Source organism: Hyla sarda, unplaced genomic scaffold (genome assembly GCF_029499605.1).
Source record: "Hyla sarda isolate aHylSar1 unplaced genomic scaffold, aHylSar1.hap1 scaffold_144, whole genome shotgun sequence".
NCBI lineage: Eukaryota > Metazoa > Chordata > Amphibia > Anura > Hylidae > Hyla > Hyla sarda.
The window spans coordinates 434,813-452,059 of record NW_026608070.1 but is presented as its reverse complement, the minus strand read 5'-3'; the positions used below and the strand labels follow the sequence as shown (position 1 = coordinate 452,059).

The 17,247-nt window shown below is 45.4% G+C and overlaps 6 non-coding genes across 6 annotated transcripts; all 6 read right to left on the bottom strand.

Annotated features, from left to right (window-relative positions):
• Positions 1–4,012: 4,012 nt before the first annotated feature.
• LOC130307750 (U2 spliceosomal RNA) lies at positions 4,013–4,203 on the bottom strand. The gene has a single exon (XR_008856909.1). It is a non-coding gene; the product is annotated as a U2 spliceosomal RNA (small nuclear RNA).
• Positions 4,204–6,296: 2,093 nt separating this feature from the next.
• LOC130307749 (U2 spliceosomal RNA) lies at positions 6,297–6,487 on the bottom strand. Its single transcript, XR_008856908.1, has one exon. It is a non-coding gene; the product is annotated as a U2 spliceosomal RNA (small nuclear RNA).
• Positions 6,488–8,579: 2,092 nt separating this feature from the next.
• On the bottom strand, positions 8,580–8,770 carry LOC130307649 (U2 spliceosomal RNA). The gene has a single exon (XR_008856811.1). It is a non-coding gene; the product is annotated as a U2 spliceosomal RNA (small nuclear RNA).
• A 2,112-nt stretch (positions 8,771–10,882) lies between these two features.
• LOC130307748 (U2 spliceosomal RNA) lies at positions 10,883–11,073 on the bottom strand. Its single transcript, XR_008856907.1, has one exon. It is a non-coding gene; the product is annotated as a U2 spliceosomal RNA (small nuclear RNA).
• Positions 11,074–13,163: 2,090 nt separating this feature from the next.
• On the bottom strand, positions 13,164–13,354 carry LOC130307745 (U2 spliceosomal RNA). Its single transcript, XR_008856905.1, has one exon. It is a non-coding gene; the product is annotated as a U2 spliceosomal RNA (small nuclear RNA).
• A 2,089-nt stretch (positions 13,355–15,443) lies between these two features.
• On the bottom strand, positions 15,444–15,634 carry LOC130307744 (U2 spliceosomal RNA). Its single transcript, XR_008856904.1, has one exon. It is a non-coding gene; the product is annotated as a U2 spliceosomal RNA (small nuclear RNA).
• Positions 15,635–17,247: the final 1,613 nt, after the last annotated feature.

The window sequence follows — 17,247 nt, the reverse complement described above, 5'->3', positions numbered from 1 at the left end:
TTGGCCCCCTAAACTTGTAGAGACATCTGTTTTCACAAGTTTGTCTCTCAAGTTCGGGGGGCGCCGGTAAGCCATAATGGGGTTGTTTTGGAATTCCTCTACCTGTGGAAAACTGTCTCGGAGAATATGCCAGTGTCGTTTGATAATTCTGGCAATTGTTGTGGATCTGTCACAATATGTTGACACAAAACTAATGCGTTTGTTGGATTGGGCTACTTTTGTCTGGTGCAATAGTGACTGTCGTCTGAGAGTAAGTGTCTCCTGTTTACTCCTCTCAACCAATGATTTGGGATATCCCCTCTGTATGAAATTCTTGGCCATTTTGTCGAGTGCAGGTTCTGTGGCACGGCCATTCAACTACACGAATTTTTGACATTCCTCAACAACATAAATGACCACATAAAATTCACTCTTACTCATTCTACAGAATCAGTCCAGTTCTTAGACACATTAGTCATCTCACAAAATGGTAAACTACATACTGACCTTTACACCAAGCCCACTGATAGCAACTCCATGCTACGCTACAACAGTCACCATCCTCGCCCCATGGTTAGATCCCTACCCAAAAGCCAGATGCTCAGAGCACGACGGATAGTTAGCCTTGACGAAAGGGTAGAACCTGCACTCGACAAAATGGCCAAGAATTTCATACAGAGGGGATATCCCAAATCATTGGTTGAGAGGAGTAAACAGGAGACACTTACTCTCAGACGACAGTCACTATTGCACCAGACAAAAGTAGCCCAATCCAACAAACGCATTAGTTTTGTGTCAACATATTGTGACAGATCCACAACAATTGCCAGAATTATCAAACGACACTGGCATATTCTCCGAGACAGTTTTCCACAGGTAGAGGAATTCCAAAACAACCCCATTATGGCTTACCGGCGCCCCCCGAACTTGAGAGACAAACTTGTGAAAACAGATGTCTCTACAAGTTTAGGGGGCCAACAAAGATACCTCACTGTACAAAATAAAGGCAGCTACCCATGTCGGAACTGCATTAACTGCACCCGCATGGACAAGGGCCCACATTTTAAACATCCTACCACGAACAGACAATACAGGATAAGATGGTACCTGACCTGTGTATCTGAATTTGTGGTGTATGTTCTCACATGCCCTTGCCAACTGCTATATGTAGGCGAAACCACATTGGAGTTCCGAACGAGGTTCAACCAACACAGGTACTCAATCCGTAAGAAGCGCCTGGACCTACCCGTAGCTAAACACTTTACGGAATTTGGACATCATGAAAATGACCTCAGATTTACCTTGCTAGATCATGTTCCCATATCTAAAAAAGGCGGCGACCGAGTTAGCATACTCAAAAGGTGCGAACTACGTTGGATCCATGAGTTGGGCACATTACGCCCCCATGGACTTAACGTAGACTTCACTGTAACCACAGGTATCTACAAATTATCCCGATGACTTGACCTGCCAGTTGAACTTGATTGTATATATAAATTGTGACACACACACTGAGCAGTATACCAACTCATCATTCACTGTATATGAATCCTAAATGATCAATTATATACCGTGTTCTTCTTTCAACATGCTAATTATTCTTGCTTTGTTTTTATGCAGATGATCAGGGGACACGTCGATCAAACACCACTGACCATCATCTATCTGATCATTCTACCAGTTCTAGACCCTTACCACCCGAGTGCAGCCAACCAAGAATGAAATTGCTCTCATCTACGTTTTTGTATTTTTCCTCTATACACACCTTTATGTGAGCCAGATCAACTGACAAACACAGCTATACAGTGATACATGTGTATACATACGTGCATGTACAAAATCATGCTCCTATGTATATACTATATACCATACAGTTGCTCCACACAACCTGCTTTCACAGCCACACCTTGCCACCACCCTCACACCTACATATGCATACCCGTACACCTTTTACATTCTTATTCTTTCTTTTTCTCATTTATTTGCAATTCCCCATCTTTTCCTTATACACTTAGGATCCATTCATTCATGCACATCCATCTCCCGTTACTCACTCACACACCTATTATTTTCCACATACACTCCTGCTTTCACCACACCAATACACATTTCTCATCTTCCGTAGTCATTTACATACATTTATCCACATGATTATATTATATATGTATTGACAGATCAAGTGCGGGTATCTTGCCCGCACTACACATAGCTTCATTGACAACTGCACACATCTATACGCATGCGCCAAACAGGACACTTCTTTCCCTGATGTGTCATGGCGCCCGCGGCATCCGGAAGCACAGTGAGTGTGCGCGGACCGCGAGCTACAGTCGTTGCTTAGCAACGCGCGACGCCCCCTTGCGATTGGCTGTACTCCGGCAGGTCTGCGGAATTCCCTAGAGCCGTGTGCACACACGGCGTCAGGGAATGGCCGCCATTACCACAGATGGGTGAGTGTTTGACCTCGTGGCATGTTACCCTGATTACCTTTTAATGTCCACACACCTGTACACTAATTGTCACTTACACATGATGCGATATATGTCAGATTGTATATACTGTACAGCACTAATTACACTGTCTTGTCAAAAGTATGCATTTTCTTCATGTATCATTATGTTCTTCTTCTTAACAATTGTCACAGTATCCACTGTAATATATGTTTTTTCTTTATTGAACACAATCACCTTTTGATATTGTACCCCATATAAATATGGGAGGAGTGTGTCACTTGCTTATGCTTGAAAAAGACCGTGGTGACGGTCGAAACGTTGTATCTTACCTTGAGGTAATAAACCTATTTTGATCACTACTGGAGTGCTGCGGGACACTTTATTCTACTATATATATATATATATTTCTCCGCCGAAATCACTTTTAAACCCATTTCCACCTTTTTTTCCCTTCTCTTCCTCTTACTTTTTTTTCACGTTTTTTTACGTTTTTCTCCTTTTCGCCTCTTTTCTGGGCGTATTATTCTTCTTTTTCTTCTTTTTTTTCGTCTAATGCATACCCCATCAGTGCAGCAATGCTTATTCAATACCGCCAGCAGATGGAGACACTGGGGGATAATTTTCTAAGGATTTATACTGATTTTTCCTGTCTGAATTTGTCGCACAGAAAGTTGCAGGCCAAATATGTGTGACATTTCTGCGACTTTAGCTTCTAGAGCATTTTTACAACATTATACATAGGTGCTGAATACATAAAAAGCGACTGTTCAGCGACAGACAAGTCGCATCGGCTGAAAGTAGGCCAGAATGTCAGTCCATGTTGGAGCAGGTTTAGATACAGTCTAAAGTATAGATCTCAAAGTCTGTGCACAGAATTCAGCAAGGGCCTCGCACCTTCTGATGCATCAGGTAGGTGCACAATAGCATAGCCTAACCCTCTGTACTTTGGTCTATATTGATGCGGGACATAGACAGCCAGCTGATGACCAATCCATTAGTGCAATGGATGGCTGGAAGCATTTGTCTTTGCCTTTGCAATACCACAGAAGCAATGCATGGTCAATGTACAGCAATGACACACCTGTGTGAACAGCCAGGAGACCCCCCCCCCCCCCCCATGTTATGTTACATAGTTACATAGTTAGTACGGTCGAAAAAAGACATATGTCCATCAAGTTCAACCAGGGAATTAAGGGGTAGGGGTGTGGTGCGATATTAGGGAAGGGATGAGATTTTATATTTCTTCATAAGCATTAATCTTATTTTGTCAATTAGGAACATTCAGCACCCACCCGCTATCAAGGCAGCTGCCTATCATGTCATGCCCTACCTGCACAGGTGTGCTGGCTACTCAAATGATCCAATTAAGGAGGCCATTTAGTCAGCAGCAGCAGAAGTCCTGTGCCTGGACGCTCCAACAGCGGCCAGACACAAGCAGAAGCAGAAGCAGCAGAAGCAGCAGCAGCACCACCTTTTGTTTTTTGGCTGCAGCAGCAGCAAGGCCCACAGGGCTGGCTAGCTGGCTAGCCAGCAAGCAGGTAGCAATGAAAGTAGGAATCTTTCTTTTTAACCCTGTAAGGGGGTGGTGCACTGTACCCGAAGATACTGCCATATCGGGTCAATGCATAGGGCGACGGAAGCAAGCTTCGAAATCGGCCCCCGTTCTCAAAAATCCATTTAATATATGGTCCCCAGATAGGGGACGTATCAGATATTAAACTGATAAGAACAGATACTACACTTGATCTTAGCCAAAAGGCCGAGAAGCGATAACCGTGAAAGGGGCGGGCCCAACAAGGTGCCCTTCATGGGCACTATCACTGCTTGCTGTCAGGGAGGCTGCCAGACAATTTTCCATGCACACTCTGGGCTGGGGGGCAGTCAACCACCAGTACACACAGCAGAACCTAAACCCATACCATTATTGCTAAGCAGCAAGACAGGGGCCCATTGCACTCCCACGGGGCCTTTTTAAATGCAATCCATAACCCGGATTTGCCAGGAACCCTTCTTACTCCTCCTACTTGCATGTGACACTGGGCTTAGGATCTGCATAGGAAACACACACACAAGCACACACCTACCTTTGTTGCCTGCAGATGCCTCCTTGGCTGTCCCCAAACGGTATCAAACCAACACCCACGGGAAGCTGTAAGCATAGAGGACATGCCTGCACCCCATTGGACTTACCTGTGTGGGTTAAACCCGGGTTATTTGACAACCTATGGCGGTGATGGTTCTGCTCAGGCAGAGCAGTGCTGATGCTCCTCATAAAGCTGTCGCTGCTGTGAAGGTTCTAGGTGACATCACAAATCCCTATGGTTACATACACAACAAAGCTGGGTTGTTGTTGTTTACACTCTGCAAGGCCTGTGGAAGTGAGTGACATCATAGCACTGTAGTTCTGAGGGTTCTAGATGGATGCAACAATCTCCTGTTGCTTCTATGAAGGCCATAATAGACGACATCACCAAACAGCTCCATAGTCACATACACAGCAAAGGAGAGATGTTGTTTACACCTAGTGATGTCAGTGGTATTGAGTGACATCACAGCACAGTGCTAAGGCTCCTGGGCCTGGACACAGCAGCGGCTGCAATATCTCAACGGAGAATACGTTTATATATATGTGTGTGTGTGCGCGTATATATATATATATATATATATATATATATATATATATTTCTCCGCCGAAATCACTTTTAAACCCATTTCCACCTTTTTTTCCCTTCTCTTCCTCTTACTTTTTTTTCACATTTTTTTACGTTTTTCTCCTTTTCGCCTCTTTTCTGGGCGTATTATTCTTCTTTTTCTTCTTTTTTTTCGTCTAATGCATACCCCATCAGTGCAGCAATGCTTATTCAATACCGCCAGCAGATGGAGACACTGGGGGATAATTTTCTAAGGATTTATACTGATTTTTCCTGTCTGAATTTGTCGCACAGAAAGTTGCAGGCCAAATATGTGTGACATTTCTGCGACTTTAACTTCTAGAGCATTTTTACAACATTATACATAGGTGCTGAATACATAAAAAGCGACTGTTCAGCGACAGACAAGTCGCATCGGCTGAAAGTAGGCCAGAATGTCAGTCCATGTTGGAGCAGGTTTAGATACAGTCTAAAGTATAGATCTCAAAGTCTGTGCACAGAATTTAGCAAGGGCCTCGCACCTTCTGATGCATCAGGTAGGTGCACAATAGCATAGCCTAACCCTCTGTACTTTGGTCTATATTGATGCGGGACATAGACAGCCAGCTGATGACCAATCCATTAGTGCAATGGATGGCTGGAAGCATTTGTCTTTGCCTTTGCAATACCACAGAAGCAATGCATGGTCAATGTACAGCAATGACACATCTGTGTGAACAGCCAGGAGACCCCCCCCCCCCCCCCCCCCCCATGTTATGTTACATAGTTACATAGTTAGTACGGTCGAAAAAAGACATATGTCCATCAAGTTCAACCAGGGAATTAAGGGGTAGGGGTGTGGCGCGATATTGGGGAAGGGATGAGATTTTATATTTCTTCATAAGCATTAATCTTATTTTGTCAATTAGGAACATTCAGCACCCACCCGCTATCAAGGCAGCTGCCTATCATGTCATGCCCTACCTGCACAGGTGTGCTGGCTACTCAAATGATCCAATTAAGGAGGCCATTTAGTCAGCAGCAGCAGAAGTCCTGTGCCTGGACGCTCCAACAGCGGCCAGACACAAGCAGAAGCAGAAGCAGCAGAAGCAGCAGCAGCACCACCTTTTGTTTTTTGGCTGCAGCAGCAGCAAGGCCCACAGGGCTGGCTAGCTGGCTAGCCAGCAAGCAGGTAGCAATGAAAGTAGGAATCTTTCTTTTTAACCCTGTAAGGGGGTGGTGCACTGTACCCGAAGATACTGCCATATCGGGTCAATGCATAGGGCGACGGAAGCAAGCTTCGAAATCGGCCCCCGTTCTCAAAAATCCATTTAATATATGGTCCCCAGATAGGGGACGTATCAGATATTAAACTGATAAGAACAGATACTACACTTGATCTTAGCCAAAAGGCCGAGAAGCGATAACCGTGAAAGGGGCGGGCCCAACAAGGTGCCCTTCATGGGCACTATCACTGCTTGCTGTCAGGGAGGCTGCCAGACAATTTTCCATGCACACTCTGGGCTGGGGGGCAGTCAACCACCAGTACACACAGCAGAACCTAAACCCATACCATTATTGCTAAGCAGCAAGACAGGGGCCCATTGCACTCCCACGGGGCCTTTTTAAATGCAATCCATAACCCGGATTTGCCAGGAACCCTTCTTACTCCTCCTACTTGCATGTGACACTGGGCTTAGGATCTGCATAGGAAACACACACACAAGCACACACCTACCTTTGTTGCCTGCAGATGCCTCCTTGGCTGTCCCCAAACGGTATCAAACCAACACCCACGGGAAGCTGTAAGCATAGAGGACATGCCTGCACCCCATTGGACTTACCTGTGTGGGTTAAACCCGGGTTATTTGACAACCTATGGCGGTGATGGTTCTGCTCAGGCAGAGCAGTGCTGATGCTCCTCATAAAGCTGTCGCTGCTGTGAAGGTTCTAGGTGACATCACAAATCCCTATGGTTACATACACAACAAAGCTGGGTTGTTGTTGTTTACACTCTGCAAGGCCTGTGGAAGTGAGTGACATCATAGCACTGTAGTTCTGAGGGTTCTAGATGGATGCAACAATCTCCTGTTGCTTCTATGAAGGCCATAATAGACGACATCACCAAACAGCTCCATAGTCACATACACAGCAAAGGAGAGATGTTGTTTACACCTAGTGATGTCAGTGGTATTGAGTGACATCACAGCACAGTGCTAAGGCTCCTGGGCCTGGACACAGCAGCGGCTGCAATATCTCAACGGAGAATACGTTTATATATATGTGTGTGTGTGCGCGTATATATATATATATATATATATATATATATATATATATATATTTCTCCGCCGAAATCACTTTTAAACCCATTTCCACCTTTTTTTCCCTTCTCTTCCTCTTACTTTTTTTTCAAGTTTTTTTACGTTTTTCTCCTTTTCGCCTCTTTTCTGGGCGTATTATTCTTCTTTTTCTTCTTTTTTTTCGTCTAATGCATACCCCATCAGTGCAGCAATGCTTATTCAATACCGCCAGCAGATGGAGACACTGGGGGATAATTTTCTAAGGATTTATACTGATTTTTCCTGTCTGAATTTGTCGCACAGAAAGTTGCAGGCCAAATATGTGTGACATTTCTGCGACTTTAGCTTCTAGAGCATTTTTACAACATTATACATAGGTGCTGAATACATAAAAAGCGACTGTTCAGCGACAGACAAGTCGCATCGGCTGAAAGTAGGCCAGAATGTCAGTCCATGTTGGAGCAGGTTTAGATACAGTCTAAAGTATAGATCTCAAAGTCTGTGCACAGAATTTAGCAAGGGCCTCGCACCTTCTGATGCATCAGGTAGGTGCACAATAGCATAGCCTAACCCTCTGTACTTTGGTCTATATTGATGCGGGACATAGACAGCCAGCTGATGACCAATCCATTAGTGCAATGGATGGCTGGAAGCATTTGTCTTTGCCTTTGCAATACCACAGAAGCAATGCATGGTCAATGTACAGCAATGACACACCTGTGTGAACAGCCAGGAGACCCCCCCCCCCCCCCCCATGTTATGTTACATAGTTACATAGTTAGTACGGTCGAAAAAAGACATATGTCCATCAAGTTCAACCAGGGAATTAAGGGGTAGGGGTGTGGCGCGATATTGGGGAAGGGATGAGATTTTATATTTCTTCATAAGCATTAATCTTATTTTGTCAATTAGGAACATTCAGCACCCACCCGCTATCAAGGCAGCTGCCTATCATGTCATGCCCTACCTGCACAGGTGTGCTGGCTACTCAAATGATCCAATTAAGGAGGCCATTTAGTCAGCAGCAGCAGAAGTCCTGTGCCTGGACGCTCCAACAGCGGCCAGACACAAGCAGAAGCAGAAGCAGCAGAAGCAGCAGCAGCACCACCTTTTGTTTTTTGGCTGCAGCAGCAGCAAGGCCCACAGGGCTGGCTAGCTGGCTAGCCAGCAAGCAGGTAGCAATGAAAGTAGGAATCTTTCTTTTTAACCCTGTAAGGGGGTGGTGCACTGTACCCGAAGATACTGCCATATCGGGTCAATGCATAGGGCGACGGAAGCAAGCTTCAAAATCGGCCCCCGTTCTCAAAAATCCATTTAATATATGGTCCCCAGATAGGGGACGTATCAGATATTAAACTGATAAGAACAGATACTACACTTGATCTTAGCCAAAAGGCCGAGAAGCGATAACCGTGAAAGGGGCGGGCCCAACAAGGTGCCCTTCATGGGCACTATCACTGCTTGCTGTCAGGGAGGCTGCCAGACAATTTTCCATGCACACTCTGGGCTGGGGGGCAGTCAACCACCAGTACACACAGCAGAACCTAAACCCATACCATTATTGCTAAGCAGCAAGACAGGGGCCCATTGCACTCCCACGGGGCCTTTTTAAATGCAATCCATAACCCGGATTTGCCAGGAACCCTTCTTACTCCTCCTACTTGCATGTGACACTGGGCTTAGGATCTGCATAGGAAACACACACACAAGCACACACCTACCTTTGTTGCCTGCAGATGCCTCCTTGGCTGTCCCCAAACGGTATCAAACCAACACCCACGGGAAGCTGTAAGCATAGAGGACATGCCTGCACCCCATTGGACTTACCTGTGTGGGTTAAACCCGGGTTATTTGACAACCTATGGCGGTGATGGTTCTGCTCAGGCAGAGCAGTGCTGATGCTCCTCATAAAGCTGTCGCTGCTGTGAAGGTTCTAGGTGACATCACAAATCCCTATGGTTACATACACAACAAAGCTGGGTTGTTGTTGTTTACACTCTGCAAGGCCTGTGGAAGTGAGTGACATCATAGCACTGTAGTTCTGAGGGTTCTAGATGGATGCAACAATCTCCTGTTGCTTCTATGAAGGCCATAATAGACGACATCACCAAACAGCTCCATAGTCACATACACAGCAAAGGAGAGATGTTGTTTACACCTAGTGATGTCAGTGGTATTGAGTGACATCACAGCACAGTGCTAAGGCTCCTGGGCCTGGACACAGCAGCGGCTGCAATATCTCAACGGAGAATACGTTTATATATATGTGTGTGTGTGCGCGTATATATATATATATATATATATATATATATATATATATATATATATATATATATATATATTTCTCCGCCGAAATCACTTTTAAACCCATTTCCACCTTTTTTTCCCTTCTCTTCCTCTTACTTTTTTTTCAAGTTTTTTTACGTTTTTCTCCTTTTCGCCTCTTTTCTGGGCGTATTATTCTTCTTTTTCTTCTTTTTTTTCGTCTAATGCATACCCCATCAGTGCAGCAATGCTTATTCAATACCGCCAGCAGATGGAGACACTGGGGGATAATTTTCTAAGGATTTATACTGATTTTTCCTGTCTGAATTTGTCGCACAGAAAGTTGCAGGCCAAATATGTGTGACATTTCTGCGACTTTAGCTTCTAGAGCATTTTTACAACATTATACATAGGTGCTGAATACATAAAAAGCGACTGTTCAGCGACAGACAAGTCGCATCGGCTGAAAGTAGGCCAGAATGTCAGTCCATGTTGGAGCAGGTTTAGATACAGTCTAAAGTATAGATCTCAAAGTCTGTGCACAGAATTTAGCAAGGGCCTCGCACCTTCTGATGCATCAGGTAGGTGCACAATAGCATAGCCTAACCCTCTGTACTTTGGTCTATATTGATGCGGGACATAGACAGCCAGCTGATGACCAATCCATTAGTGCAATGGATGGCTGGAAGCATTTGTCTTTGCCTTTGCAATACCACAGAAGCAATGCATGGTCAATGTACAGCAATGACACACCTGTGTGAACAGCCAGGAGACCCCCCCCCCCCCCCCCCCATGTTATGTTACATAGTTACATAGTTAGTACGGTCGAAAAAAGACATATGTCCATCAAGTTCAACCAGGGAATTAAGGGGTAGGGGTGTGGCGCGATATTGGGGAAGGGATGAGATTTTATATTTCTTCATAAGCATTAATCTTATTTTGTCAATTAGGAACATTCAGCACCCACCCGCTATCAAGGCAGCTGCCTATCATGTCATGCCCTACCTGCACAGGTGTGCTGGCTACTCAAATGATCCAATTAAGGAGGCCATTTAGTCAGCAGCAGCAGAAGTCCTGTGCCTGGACGCTCCAACAGCGGCCAGACACAAGCAGAAGCAGAAGCAGCAGAAGCAGCAGCAGCACCACCTTTTGTTTTTTGGCTGCAGCAGCAGCAAGGCCCACAGGGCTGGCTAGCTGGCTAGCCAGCAAGCAGGTAGCAATGAAAGTAGGAATCTTTCTTTTTAACCCTGTAAGGGGGTGGTGCACTGTACCCGAAGATACTGCCATATCGGGTCAATGCATAGGGCGACGGAAGCAAGCTTCGAAATCGGCCCCCGTTCTCAAAAATCCATTTAATATATGGTCCCCAGATAGGGGACGTATCAGATATTAAACTGATAAGAACAGATACTACACTTGATCTTAGCCAAAAGGCCGAGAAGCGATAACCGTGAAAGGGGCGGGCCCAACAAGGTGCCCTTCATGGGCACTATCACTGCTTGCTGTCAGGGAGGCTGCCAGACAATTTTCCATGCACACTCTGGGCTGGGGGGCAGTCAACCACCAGTACACACAGCAGAACCTAAACCCATACCATTATTGCTAAGCAGCAAGACAGGGGCCCATTGCACTCCCACGGGGCCTTTTTAAATGCAATCCATAACCCGGATTTGCCAGGAACCCTTCTTACTCCTCCTACTTGCATGTGACACTGGGCTTAGGATCTGCATAGGAAACACACACACAAGCACACACCTACCTTTGTTGCCTGCAGATGCCTCCTTGGCTGTCCCCAAACGGTATCAAACCAACACCCACGGGAAGCTGTAAGCATAGAGGACATGCCTGCACCCCATTGGACTTACCTGTGTGGGTTAAACCCGGGTTATTTGACAACCTATGGCGGTGATGGTTCTGCTCAGGCAGAGCAGTGCTGATGCTCCTCATAAAGCTGTCGCTGCTGTGAAGGTTCTAGGTGACATCACAAATCCCTATGGTTACATACACAACAAAGCTGGGTTGTTGTTGTTTACACTCTGCAAGGCCTGTGGAAGTGAGTGACATCATAGCACTGTAGTTCTGAGGGTTCTAGATGGATGCAACAATCTCCTGTTGCTTCTATGAAGGCCATAATAGACGACATCACCAAACAGCTCCATAGTCACATACACAGCAAAGGAGAGATGTTGTTTACACCTAGTGATGTCAGTGGTATTGAGTGACATCACAGCACAGTGCTAAGGCTCCTGGGCCTGGACACAGCAGCGGCTGCAATATCTCAACGGAGAATACGTTTATATATATGTGTGTGTGTGCGCGTATATATATATATATATATATATATATATATATATATATTTCTCCGCCGAAATCACTTTTAAACCCATTTCCACCTTTTTTTCCCTTCTCTTCCTCTTACTTTTTTTTCACGTTTTTTTACGTTTTTCTCCTTTTCGCCTCTTTTCTGGGCGTATTATTCTTCTTTTTCTTCTTTTTTTTCGTCTAATGCATACCCCATCAGTGCAGCAATGCTTATTCAATACCGCCAGCAGATGGAGACACTGGGGGATAATTTTCTAAGGATTTATACTGATTTTTCCTGTCTGAATTTGTCGCACAGAAAGTTGCAGGCTAAATATGTGTGACATTTCTGCGACTTTAGCTTCTAGAGCATTTTTACAACATTATACATAGGTGCTGAATACATAAAAAGCGACTGTTCAGCGACAGACAAGTCGCATCGGCTGAAAGTAGGCCAGAATGTCAGTCCATGTTGGAGCAGGTTTAGATACAGTCTAAAGTATAGATCTCAAAGTCTGTGCACAGAATTTAGCAAGGGCCTCGCACCTTCTGATGCATCAGGTAGGTGCACAATAGCATAGCCTAACCCTCTGTACTTTGGTCTATATTGATGCGGGACATAGACAGCCAGCTGATGACCAATCCATTAGTGCAATGGATGGCTGGAAGCATTTGTCTTTGCAATACCACAGAAGCAATGCATGGTCAATGTACAGCAATGACACACCTGTGTGAACAGCCAGGAGACCCCCCCCCCCCCCCCCCCATGTTATGTTACATAGTTACATAGTTAGTACGGTCGAAAAAAGACATATGTCCATCAAGTTCAACCAGGGAATTAAGGGGTAGGGGTGTGGCGAGATATTGGGGAAGGGATGAGATTTTATATTTCTTCATAAGCATTAATCTTATTTTGTCAATTAGGAACATTCAGCACCCACCCGCTATCAAGGCAGCTGCCTATCATGTCATGCCCTACCTGCACAGGTGTGCTGGCTACTCAAATGATCCAATTAAGGAGGCCATTTAGTCAGCAGCAGCAGAAGTCCTGTGCCTGGACGCTCCAACAGCGGCCAGACACAAGCAGAAGCAGAAGCAGCAGAAGCAGAAGCAGCAGCAGCACCACCTTTTGTTTTTTGGCTGCAGCAGCAGCAAGGCCCACAGGGCTGGCTAGCTGGCTAGCCAGCAAGCAGGTAGCAATGAAAGTAGGAATCTTTCTTTTTAACCCTGTAAGGGGGTGGTGCACTGTACCCGAAGATACTGCCATATCGGGTCAATGCATAGGGCGACGGAAGCAAGCTTCGAAATCGGCCCCCGTTCTCAAAAATCCATTTAATATATGGTCCCCAGATAGGGGACGTATCAGATATTAAACTGATAAGAACAGATACTACACTTGATCTTAGCCAAAAGGCCGAGAAGCGATAACCGTGAAAGGGGCGGGCCCAACAAGGTGCCCTTCATGGGCACTATCACTGCTTGCTGTCAGGGAGGCTGCCAGACAATTTTCCATGCACACTCTGGGCTGGGGGGCAGTCAACCACCAGTACACACAGCAGAACCTAAACCCATACCATTATTGCTAAGCAGCAAGACAGGGGCCCATTGCACTCCCACGGGGCCTTTTTAAATGCAATCCATAACCCGGATTTGCCAGGAACCCTTCTTACTCCTCCTACTTGCATGTGACACTGGGCTTAGGATCTGCATAGGAAACACACACACAAGCACACACCTACCTTTGTTGCCTGCAGATGCCTCCTTGGCTGTCCCCAAACGGTATCAAACCAACACCCACGGGAAGCTGTAAGCATAGAGGACATGCCTGCACCCCATTGGACTTACCTGTGTGGGTTAAACCCGGGTTATTTGACAACCTATGGCGGTGATGGTTCTGCTCAGGCAGAGCAGTGCTGATGCTCCTCATAAAGCTGTCGCTGCTGTGAAGGTTCTAGGTGACATCACAAATCCCTATGGTTACATACACAACAAAGCTGGGTTGTTGTTGTTTACACTCTGCAAGGCCTGTGGAAGTGAGTGACATCATAGCACTGTAGTTCTGAGGGTTCTAGATGGATGCAACAATCTCCTGTTGCTTCTATGAAGGCCATAATAGACGACATCACCAAACAGCTCCATAGTCATATACACAGCAAAGGAGAGATGTTGTTTACACCTAGTGATGTCAGTGGTATTGAGTGACATCACAGCACAGTGCTAAGGCTCCTGGGCCTGGACACAGCAGCGGCTGCAATATCTCAACGGAGAATACGTTTATATATATGTGTGTGTGTGCGCGTATATATATATATATATATATATATATATATATATATATATTTCTCCGCCGAAATCACTTTTAAACCCATTTCCACCTTTTTTTCCCTTCTCTTCCTCTTACTTTTTTTTCACGTTTTTTTACGTTTTTCTCCTTTTTGCCTCTTTTCTGGGCGTATTATTCTTCTTTTTCTTCTTTTTTTTTCGTCTAATGCATACCCCATCAGTGCAGCAATGCTTATTCAATACCGCCAGCAGATGGAGACACTGGGGGATAATTTTCTAAGGATTTATACTGATTTTTCCTGTCTGAATTTGTCGCACAGAAAGTTGCAGGCCAAATATGTGTGACATTTCTGCGACTTTAGCTTCTAGAGCATTTTTACAACATTATACATAGGTGCTGAATACATAAAAAGCGACTGTTCAGCGACAGACAAGTCGCATCGGCTGAAAGTAGGCCAGAATGTCAGTCCATGTTGGAGCAGGTTTAGATACAGTCTAAAGTATAGATCTCAAAGTCTGTGCACAGAATTTAGCAAGGGCCTCGCACCTTCTGATGCATCAGGTAGGTGCACAAGAGCATAGCCTAACCCTCTGTACTTTGGTCTATATTGATGCGGGACATAGACAGCCAGCTGATGACCAATCCATTAGTGCAATGGATGGCTGGAAGCATTTGTCTTTGCCTTTGCAATACCACAGAAGCAATGCATGGTCAATGTACAGCAATGACACACCTGTGTGAACAGCCAGGAGACCCCCCCCCCCCCCCATGTTATGTTACATAGTTACATAGTTAGTACGGTCGAAAAAAGACATATGTCCATCAAGTTCAACCAGGGAATTAAGGGGTAGGGGTGTGGCGCGATATTGGGGAAGGGATGAGATTTTATATTTCTTCATAAGCATTAATCTTATTTTGTCAATTAGGAACATTCAGCACCCACCCGCTATCAAGGCAGCTGCCTATCATGTCATGCCCTACCTGCACAGGTGTGCTGGCTACTCAAATGATCCAATTAAGGAGGCCATTTAGTCAGCAGCAGCAGAAGTCCTGTGCCTGGACGCTCCAACAGCGGCCAGACACAAGCAGAAGCAGAAGCAGCAGAAGCAGCAGCAGCACCACCTTTTGTTTTTTGGCTGCAGCAGCAGCAAGGCCCACAGGGCTGGCTAGCTGGCTAGCCAGCAAGCAGGTAGCAATGAAAGTAGGAATCTTTCTTTTTAACCCTGTAAGGGGGTGGTGCACTGTACCCGAAGATACTGCCATATCGGGTCAATGCATAGGGCGACGGAAGCAAGCTTCGAAATCGGCCCCCGTTCTCAAAAATCCATTTAATATATGGTCCCCAGATAGGGGACGTATCAGATATTAAACTGATAAGAACAGATACTACACTTGATCTTAGCCAAAAGGCCGAGAAGCGATAACCGTGAAAGGGGCGGGCCCAACAAGGTGCCCTTCATGGGCACTATCACTGCTTGCTGTCAGGGAGGCTGCCAGACAATTTTCCATGCACACTCTGGGCTGGGGGGCAGTCAACCACCAGTACACACAGCAGAACCTAAACCCATACCATTATTGCTAAGCAGCAAGACAGGGGCCCATTGCACTCCCACGGGGCCTTTTTAAATGCAATCCATAACCCGGATTTGCCAGGAACCCTTCTTACTCCTCCTACTTGCATGTGACACTGGGCTTAGGATCTGCATAGGAAACACACACACAAGCACACACCTACTTTTGTTGCCTGCAGATGCCTCCTTGGCTGTCCCCAAACGGTATCAAACCAACACCCACGGGAAGCTGTAAGCATAGAGGACATGCCTGCACCCCATTGGACTTACCTGTGTGGGTTAAACCCGGGTTATTTGACAACCTATGGCGGTGATGGTTCTGCTCAGGCAGAGCAGTGCTGATGCTCCTCATAAAGCTGTCGCTGCTGTGAAGGTTCTAGGTGACATCACAAATCCCTATGGTTACATACACAACAAAGCTGGGTTGTTGTTGTTTACACTCTGCAAGGCCTGTGGAAGTGAGTGACATCATAGCACTGTAGTTCTGAGGGTTCTAGATGGATGCAACAATCTCCTGTTGCTTCTATGAAGGCCATAATAGACGACATCACCAAACAGCTCCATAGTCACATACACAGCAAAGGAGAGATGTTGTTTACACCTAGTGATGTCAGTGGTATTGAGTGACATCACAGCACAGTGCTAAGGCTCCTGGGCCTGGACACAGCAGCGGCTGCAATATCTCAACGGAGAATACGTTTATATATATGTGTGTGTGTGCGCGTATATATATATATATATATATATATATATATATATATTTCTCCGCCGAAATCACTTTTAAACCCATTTCCACCTTTTTTTCCCTTCTCTTCCTCTTACTTTTTTTTCACGTTTTTTTACGTTTTTCTCCTTTTCGCCTCTTTTCTGGGCGTATTATTCTTCTTTTTCTTCTTTTTTTTCGTCTAATGCATACCCCATCAGTGCAGCAATGCTTATTCAATACCGCCAGCAGATGGAGACACTGGGGGATAATTTTCTAAGGATTTATACTGATTTTTCCTGTCTGAATTTGTCGCACAGAAAGTTGCAGGAAAAATATGTGTGACATTTCTGCGACTTTAACTTCTAGAGCATTTTTACAACATTATACATAGGTGCTGAATACATAAAAAGCGACTGTTCAGCGACAGACAAGTCGCATCGGCTGAAAGTAGGCCAGAATGTCAGTCCATGTTGGAGCAGGTTTAGATACAGTCTAAAGTATAGATCTCAAAGTCTGTGCACAGAATTTAGCAAGGGCCTCGCACCTTCTGATGCATCAGGTAGGTGCACAATAGCATAGCCTAACCCTCTGTACTTTGGTCTATATTGATGCGGGACATAGACAGCCAGCTGATGACCAATCCATTAGTGCAATGGATGGCTGGAAGCATTTGTCTTTGCCTTTGCAATACCACAGAAGCAATGCATGGTCAATGTACAGCAATGACACACCTGTGTGAACAGCCATGAGACCCCCCC